The sequence below is a fragment of the Triplophysa rosa genome, linkage group LG14, assembly GCF_024868665.1.
Source record: "Triplophysa rosa linkage group LG14, Trosa_1v2, whole genome shotgun sequence".
Classification (NCBI taxonomy): Eukaryota; Metazoa; Chordata; class Actinopteri; order Cypriniformes; family Nemacheilidae; genus Triplophysa; species Triplophysa rosa.
Genome location: NC_079903.1, coordinates 13,009,548 through 13,019,071, shown reverse-complemented (window position 1 = coordinate 13,019,071; position 9,524 = coordinate 13,009,548).

The following is a 9,524-nucleotide window of genomic DNA, read 5'->3' as shown; positions in this document are numbered from 1 at the left end:
TGGTTTGTTTTCTCAATTCGTAACGCAATGACAGAAATACGATGAGCATGACATGCAGCGACGAGTCCCTGTTTTGTTCTACTGTAATCATCATCATTCCCCATTCAGTGCTTTTCTCCAGTCTGTGTAATTCCTGTTACTCAACAGGTAGAACATTGTGTCATCAATGGAAAGGTCATGGGTTCATTTCCAGGATACGTACAAAGTAATAAATTGTGTACTTGAATGCACTGCAACTTTCTTTGGATACAAGTGTCAGCCAGTTGCATAAACGTGAATAAGGGCTTGTGGAGGCATATCTCCCATAACGAGGATGCACTAATGATCCAGTAAACGCATACGCAGGTGTATCCATTTAACCTGAATAGCCGGATACATTATCCCTGTGGTGTTTCATTGAAATGGCAAACAAAATAAAGATAAAGCAGCCGTTTCCGTTTCTTTCAACGCAACAACAAAAGGTCTTTCTTAAGAAAACATCCTTTAAGTTTTCTTATGTGACTTGAACTTTATTTACGTGGAATTTGGGTTAAACCTATGCTTGAGTCTAAAGATCCCTAATGCAGAATTCCTTTATTTAAAGAAAGGGGTTAAAATAGCCTCCTGCACAGAGGATTTACCCCACAAAGATTTTTGTGGCAGGTCAGGAAGGTTTACAAAAATAAAAAGGTCATTGTTTGTAAATGGAGTGAGACGTGACTTTCGGTGAAGGGGAAGATAACAGAAGGAGCTTGACAGATATTAAGAAAACAAACCTGTGTGAATAGAGTATTCAGTAAAAAATACAGCATGATTATGTTTTCTCATTTTTCTTATAAATTAGCAGTGTTTTTCTGTTATTTTACTGCAAAAAAATCCTATAAAAAAACTGAAATTTTCTGGCAGCTGGGGGGGAGAAAAATACTGTAAAATAACATTTTTTCACATAAATTTACGTTTTCATGTTTGTCTTGTAAATTTGCAGTATTTTTTAAAGTGTTTTTTACCATATACGTTATACATTATATGTGAAAAATCTGTTACAGTCTTTTACAGTGAAGCCTACAAGTTGTCATTGTAAGGGCTTCACATGGAATAACCATTCTCTGCTCTTAAAAGCATATATTTCTGCTCCTTCAAACCCCAGCAAATGTGTTTTAGACAAAAAAAAATGTTTCCTGGTGATAAACCTATCATGTTTTTCTGTTTTGTTTATTTACTATTTAATTATTTGTGAAGTCATAGAGCCAACATGATTCAAGTACCCCTGACTGGAAATAGGGTGGTTTGGATTCAACTGGTTTCTTTTCAGAAACCTTGTAGATGTGATCTGAATTCTGGAACTTAATCATTATTCCAGAAGAACACACAGTTGGGGGAAGTGAGACAATGTTTGCTGTATTTATATAAAAAGCCCTCTTGCCTGGCTTGCACATGGTGGAAATATCCGTCTATGCAGCATTCAGGTCTGCGGATCCAACATGGATTGAGCAGTATCCCCTTACATGTGTGCTTCTGTAAGAACATTTCACTCCGAGGAGTACAGGCTCAAATGGAGAACAGGACCGAAAGCTTTCTGTGTATACGGTATCATTTTGCAAAGAGAACTGGATGTCAGATCACTTGTTGTGGGTGTATGAGTAACAGAGATGGCAAAAGTACACACATCCTTTACTTAAGTAGAAGTACAGATACTCATGTTTAAAAGTACTCAAGTAAAAATTGAAGTACTGACTAAACTTGTTTACTCAAGTAAAAGTAAAGAAGTATGGGCTCTAAAATGTACTTAACTAAAAAGTAGCCAATACTACTACCTGTTTTAGAGTCACGCTCGTAACTGGACCTCACAACCGAACTACCATTATGTAGAACACAAGCATAAAAAAGACTGGTGGAAAAAAATCTATTTGCCATCACCTAGGCCACATCCTAGACCCCTTGTCCTTTGGGAAAAAACACAAAATTATAATACAATTATGATGTAAGATAAGAGCGTAAAGGACAAGCGTATTGATAATAATTGTGACAGAATTCCCTTTGTCTCAAGTTCTCAACCATAATTTTAACTATTCTTTGTGTTGCCTTCAGCCTTGGTCCGTGGCAGCTTCATAGACTACTAGCCTATGTCTGTGATGCGTAATAGCCAGGAAATGATTGTTTGGTACTGTGATTGTCAGAACATTTTATAACAGAATTTCACTGCTTTCAATTTTAGATTAACTTTAAATTTTAAGCACAGACCAGACATGGACATATCATTATACAAAGGTTGTAGACACTTGGGAGATCTTGTTAAAAAGAGAAAACTAAGAAATAAAGAGATAATTAATTAGGCAAGTCAATTTACTTGGAATTACATTACATTACAGTTTTTCTCGATTGCATAAACACATTTCTTGAAATTATGCCTCGTATTCTCAAAACAGTAAACACAAATCCATAACACAATTCCCCAAACATCCTATTTCCGGGTCAAAATGAAGCTCTCTTCTCAAAACCATTCAAACTGGCTGAAAACCAAACTTTTCCTGCAGACATGACACACAAGCCCTCAAAATCACCCACACTGTAACATAGTCTTAGACACTGGTGAGATCAATTCAAAACACTGTTACTAATACCTCTTATTGGGATTCAAGAATAATTTGACAGCTTAGTGTTTATTAGAATATACAACATAAAAGAGTGCACATAGAGCAAAGTGCAAGAATGAGCTTTAGGAAAAAAGGAAGAACAATATAAACTGGTCATGCCAGGCATTCAGGCGACTTACAGAGACGATAAAGGAAACAATACAGGGAAGCGATTTGTCAATAGGAAGCAATGTAAAAAAATATGGCATCCTCTGCACCTTTGGCCCAATTTCGTAAAAGTATTCCTTATTTTCTGCAAAAAATACAGGACAGGTAAAAAAGGGTGTACACGTGCTACAGTTTACTGGATACAGAATAGTGAAATTTCTCTCATATATAGAGTGTACTGTAATTATACTGTATGTTTCCTGTAAGTAGTACAAAGCCCAGTAGATTATTCTAGGATGACCTCCTATTGATATTATCCTGTGATTCTTATTGGTGTGTCATCAGTTTTGCCACTGAATGTTTACTGATGCATAACTGTGTTATTTGAGTTTACATCTTGACACTTCAGTTCATTATATTGTGTGTTTGTGTTTTCTGAATGAGAACATGGTTAAACCTTTGCAAAATGAGGCTGTTTTTGCGTGGGGTTTGCACAAGTTAGTGTATTGTTCTGAGGATGTGTTTATAGTTGTCAGAAAATGGTGAATTGTTTCATGAATTGTGTGTTAGCAATCGAGAAAAACTGTAAATGTATTTATTCCTAACCCTATCCCTAATAAAACGCTGAAAACGGCTCTGTTAATATTTCTTGTCTAGTCACACTGATGTACGAATTACAGGAATCACGTTTATGATATTTTTACATTCAACACAGCGTTTTCATCATTGGATAATACTGTCAGTAGTATTATCATATCGTAAATCAGTTTTAAAATATTAAGTTTAGCCTCTTACATTGTACGTTACACTCGTTCAACATTAAAACTGAAACATCTTGATGTCAGTGTTGCTAGATTAGGTGGACGATTTCCAGCCCAAAGGCTCACTAAAACCTACCCACTCCAACAAAAACCAGCCCAAAATTTTAACTGCCAAAATAATGTGATAGTATTTTATTGCAATGTCAATCAACATTGATAAGGATCATTTTTTATTTCCTTATAATTATGACAAGATGAAAAAATATAATAAAAACCAGGAACATAGATCAAACAGATCAAACAAGGCAAATGCATTAAGAAAATTTGAAAATAAGACTAATAGGATATGTCCAGAAACCACTTCAAAGCGGCAATCAGGAAATTAGCGCATTGTTGTGCACAAGTGCCCACTATAATTAGTTCATCGGAAAGCAACGCAATGAGCAGGTATTTTTCACTCGTTCATGAACTTAACGCACACACGATAGCAAAAAATATGCAATTCATACATACTACAGCAACAATAATGCGCTTACTTGAGCTGCCTTAACTTCTGACAGAACAATCCCATTTTCAGTTTGACTTTATTAAATCGTTTAACTGTGCTCTGATTTCAATTACAGTTATATTTACAAAGAATCTTCGAGTCGTCTCTCACCACATGTGTAATTCACATAGTGAGATTTGAGTCATCCTCCCACTTACTACTGTGCAATTTATATGTAGGCCACTTTGGCACTAAATTACATATTTAAAATCTGGTCCTTTCGCGCTAAAAAACCCTACCATTCACGAGTCACCACATGAAGCAGAATATCACGCTCGAGATCTGAAAACAGTTACTCCGTCTTCTTTGATTTGATTGGTCACCGCATTGCTCTGTAAACAGTAACTCCCGCCTTCTTACATTTGATTGGCTAATGGCCACCTCACACAGCGCTTTGGCTTTTAGGCAGATCTATCATTAGGTTGAAAAAGTCACGCAATGACAATAAATAATATTGATTGTGCATCAAATACAGATTAAAACTAAAGTAACGAGAATGGTTTGAAAATGTAAGAAGTAGAAAGTACAGGTATTTGCGTAAAAATGTAAGAAGTGAAAGTAAAAAGTCGTCAGAAAAATAAATAGTGGAGTAAAGTACTGATACCAGAAAAATCTACTTAAGTACAGTAACGAAGTATTTGTACTTCGTTACTTCCCATCTCTGATAAGTAAACATCTCAAGGAGGTCCGAGACTCTACAGAACGCCCAGTGACACCTCACTTTCATCTCCAAAAGGAGCGCAACATCTGCCGAGCAAATGCACGTCACGTTCCCTGTTTCAGCAAATAGTGACAACTGTGTTAGGCCTTGCATTCCTTTAGAACACATGAATCTGTAACCCAAGGATTTCTCCTGGCCTCGGATGCTGGAATTGTTGAGGGAATAAATAAAGGCTGAAGTCTCTACAGTTGTGGAGGACAAACAGTGGTGGATTTATTAGTCTGTTTGGACAATCCAAAGATCCACGACAGGGCCCTCCCCCAGCCCGTCTTTACCCAAACCAGTGGCTTCCAGATGGGATTGTTCCAGTGAAACCCGAGTTACAGTAAAAAAAGTGTGTTTAAAGAGAGAGAAGTCAAGTGGCTACTGTGATTATTTAACTCCTGTGCTGCTTTTGTGGAAACTGTCTTTCCACACAGACTGAATTCTTTCTTTGTGGAAATTCCCAATGCGTGGTAAGGTAAGAAAGGGTCTTTAGATTACAAAAACAAACAAACATGTCGGGGCTCATCCGGGAAAGCATTAGCAAGCTCACATGTCAGACCTCAATGAAAGATGAAAAGAGAATCCACATTTAAACACTGTCTCAGGTATATAATTTATCCCATTATAATACAAGGCAAAGGCACTTATAACGGACTGGCTGGTGCACCTCTCCAAGCCTGTCTTTACAATACCGTTTCTTCGTAATTACAGAACTGCAGCTTAGCTGTCGCAGGCCTGTGCGCACACATCACGTCGGTCTGTGAATGATTATATCCATTGACTATAAATAAGAATGCCGTGTTGATCTGGGCCAGGATTGCATGTGAAGTGCACCCGTCAATTCAACACGATCCCGTGATGCGGTTTGGGTGCCGCAGACTTGTCGAGCCGCAGAGAATGGCCTACAAATGATCAGGTGCTGTCGATTAACTGAAGAGACGTCTGGAAACACATGACCCCAGGCCATCTGCCACATGAATGCAGAGAAGATGCGTTTAATTCATCTCATGGAAAAAACTTGAAAAGTATGGCATTACAGTTGTGGGTAGCAATAAGTCTGGCGAATACGCCTTTGGAAAGAAAAATCACCGGAATTGACTTAATTTTCACAAATAGCGTGAATCATTCTTTCCATACCTATATTATTTTACTGGCCGTAATTGTACCCTGCGAGTCTCTTTGTTTTCATACTTTTTATTACAAGGAAGTAAAGAACAAAGTAAAATCCAGGTGACAACAATGTGCAGCACGTAAAACGTAAAGTGGTAGTTTACCCAAAAATGAAAATTCTGTCATCATTTACTCACCCTCTTGTCATTTCAAACCTGTATGACTTTCTTCTGCAGAAAACAAAAGAAGATATTTTGAAGAATGTTGTGGTACCAACTGACTTTCATTGGTTTTGTGTCCATAATGGGTACCTCTGTTGTTCGGGTACCAACATTCTTCAAAACAACTTGTTTCGTGTTCTGCGGAAGAAAGAAAGTCATACAGGTTTAATTTTTTTTTTTTATTATTAAAGTAGCTGCCAATCTGTGGTAGCAGACATAAAATCTTAAGAGGCTTGTAAAGAAGTTCTAAAGTCTTATGGGACATGCACAAGTCACATAAACTAGTTTTATCTAAGCATGGAAAAGCGAAGGCAACGCCGTCTTGAGAAACGCAGCAATCTGCAATTGTTTTTAAGATGAAACTGAGATTTTAAATACGTCTGACCCAGTTGTTTTGAATACACTGATGAATAGTCTGCTGCAGTCACTTCAAACAGTAACATCTTCAGATACAACACAGCAGTTTCATAAGGGTGAAAAAAAATGTAACCGTCGGACCACTGCGATAAGCCAATTCTTCAAGGATGATATTGCCAAAATGCAAACTTTGCTCTCCTAAATCCTGCTGTGTGGGATTTTTCAAGCATAAATTCTGGATGCATGATGCTGTGTGTATGATGATGTCAGCTTTTATGGGAAATTCGTTTTGTCTGCCTCTGCTCTGAGGCCAGTATTTTTAAACAAAATGTTTATCGCCACATTGTCTGGATTCAGCTGTGGGTTTGTTGATAAATGTTTTGAGATGTCCCAGATATATACAGTCTAGCTTACAAACAGACTATTGGCTTTTGTAGCAACCTATCACGAACACAAACTGTTTCAATTGCGAGCGACCTCACCACAGGCGTTCCACTGTACTGTCCCGTCTGGAAAGTGCGAGGTATCCTCTAAAAAGCTGAAAGTTCGAATGTTTCGGTGGAATGCTGACAGTGTGTCCCTTACAGGAAGAGAATTCTCAGACTCTTTGACTTATTTGCCTTCTCACTGTCTGCATGAGAGGACCTAGACATTCTTGCCTTTGAGGGAGAACTCAGCGTCTGTGGGTTCATATGTGCTTTTACTTATCAAGTAATAACTTGAATTACTTTGAAAGGATGGTTGCCCTTCAGTGTGAAAAGATGAATATAATAATAAGGCTCAATTTAACAATTATTTAAAGAAATAGTTGAAATAACAATTCTGTGATCACTGCAAACCTGTACTGTATCTTACACACTAAGTAAAGTAACTGTTAATATGATAAGTTCAAGAAACAGATCAGTTCAATTCCTCAATTGTTTTCTTGACTTGCATGGTCACTTTTTCCACGGAAAAAATTCACAGCATGGGTTTGAAACACCACGAGGCAGAGTAAATAATGGCAACATTTTTTTAGTGCGCTGTTCCTTTAATGGGAAACAGAATTAAACAAAGACCACATATTGTTAGCAGTTGAGGCAACAAAGGAAAGAAAATATTTTGTTCATTATTTTTCTCCCTCTAAAGGAAAATTATTCTCTGAGAACTGTAATCTAGACCACCCCCCCACAGCAGAGGCCCATGACAGCCCACACATTGACCCTTAGCTCAAGGCCCCTTTAAAGAAAACAGAAAGGAGTCACAGACCCGTGTTTAGAAAAGAGCTAGTGTCTGGAGAGGAAATACAGTATGAGGGGGAAGTTTATAGCTTTGATGTTTAATAGAGTTAGGAGGAGAAATACCATTTAAGGTTTGCTGTTTTCATAACATTATAAAATGGTATGTTATAATAAAGCTTAATTAAAAACACATAAGACACGGAATTGTTTTCATGTTACCCAGGAACACATAAAACCTCAAAGGAGATTCAATAAAAGACAAGCCGCTAATTAGCAAGCATTTGGAAACGAATAACAATAAAGGAATAGAAAACATCACGTTCCTTTAAAGAAAATCCAGCACACTTTTCATTTTGACGTTAGTGTTTACATCACATCAACCGCAGTGAAACAAAGCAGATTTAATCTGTTATGGAAAAACGTTCTGTGGAAGTTATCTCAAAAACACTTTCACTGACATGCATGGCTTCGTGTGAGACACTGCACTGATAAATGGTGATAGGGAGGATTTTCAGCGAGTCAGATTACCAGGGCCCCTTCTCCTCACATAGATAGTGTGTGCTGCATGCTTTCCAATTGTGCTTTTTGTGGTGTTCCTCGTGCAACAAAAACTGTCATTAGACAATTAACTGAATCTTTCTGATCAAATAAAAAAAATGCAAATCCAAGGCACTTCTTCCAGTTCCAAGTGCCTTGGATTTGCATTTTTTAAATATAATTTTGAACCCAATCAAAGGAGGTCCTCTCAGCAAGCAGCGCTCCAAAATGTTTCTTTTGAGTTGTTAATCTTTCTGATATTAGAAATACACCACTTTTCCAGAATTGCATACAATGTTTGAATATCAAAATGATGTGCTGAAATTAAACAACGTGCTGTATAGTACACAAATGAAGGGATCGATGCAGTACAGCCTGTTTGTGTGCCCATATATCTTTGTGTGGTCATGCGGTAGACAGATTTGACTGCTAAAGAGAGGGGCTCAGAGAGGATACTTGACTCGAGCTCTGATTTCCCCCCTAGACTTGTAGTGATCATTTTTTAGGTGAAAAACAGAAGAGAAGAGACGCTGACCAAATTGACGTCGAGAAGTAAGAGGCTGCTTTTATATCCTGGTAAGATTACATGGGCGTATTCCTTCAGAACGTACGTTTATTAACTTCATTTAAAGGGATACTCCACCCAAAAAAGAAAATTCTGTCATGAATTACTCACAAGTTGTTCCAAACCTGTATAAATGTCTTTGTTCTGTTGAACACACACAAACACACACAAAAGATATTCGGACGAATGTTAACAACTGAGATTTCTGGGGTAGTCAAAAAATGGTAGTCAAAGGTGTTTCCAAATTCTTCAAAATATCTTATTTTGGGTTTAACAGAACAAAAAGAAATATATATACAATATTTTGTCCTACTGTGGTAGTCAACGGTTTGGAACAACTTGAGGATGAGTAATTCATGACAGAATTTGAATTTTTGGGTGGACTATCCCTTTAAATCTGGAATTTAAATTCAGATTTAAACTAAGAAATGTTGTAAGGATTTTAAAACAAATAAATATTCAAATATTTTATATTAATATTTAAACTTATTTCTAAGTGTCTAATTAAATAAGCATATCTGTGAAATCAACCATATCAACACTGACTGGGGTTTTGTACAAAAGGTCAGATTTCTGTTGCTATTGAGGTCTTTGGAACATACCCAGATCATGCTGGTGTAACATGGACAAAGTTTTGCATAAACTTGAGTAGTTCATGCCAGTTTAAGAGCCTGCTGTTATTAAAGATAAAGGAGCACAATGTGTCTCAGACTTACAGACCCCACTGTATATTTGACAAACCGCACATGTGTCCTATGATCTGACAATAAAAGTGACGAT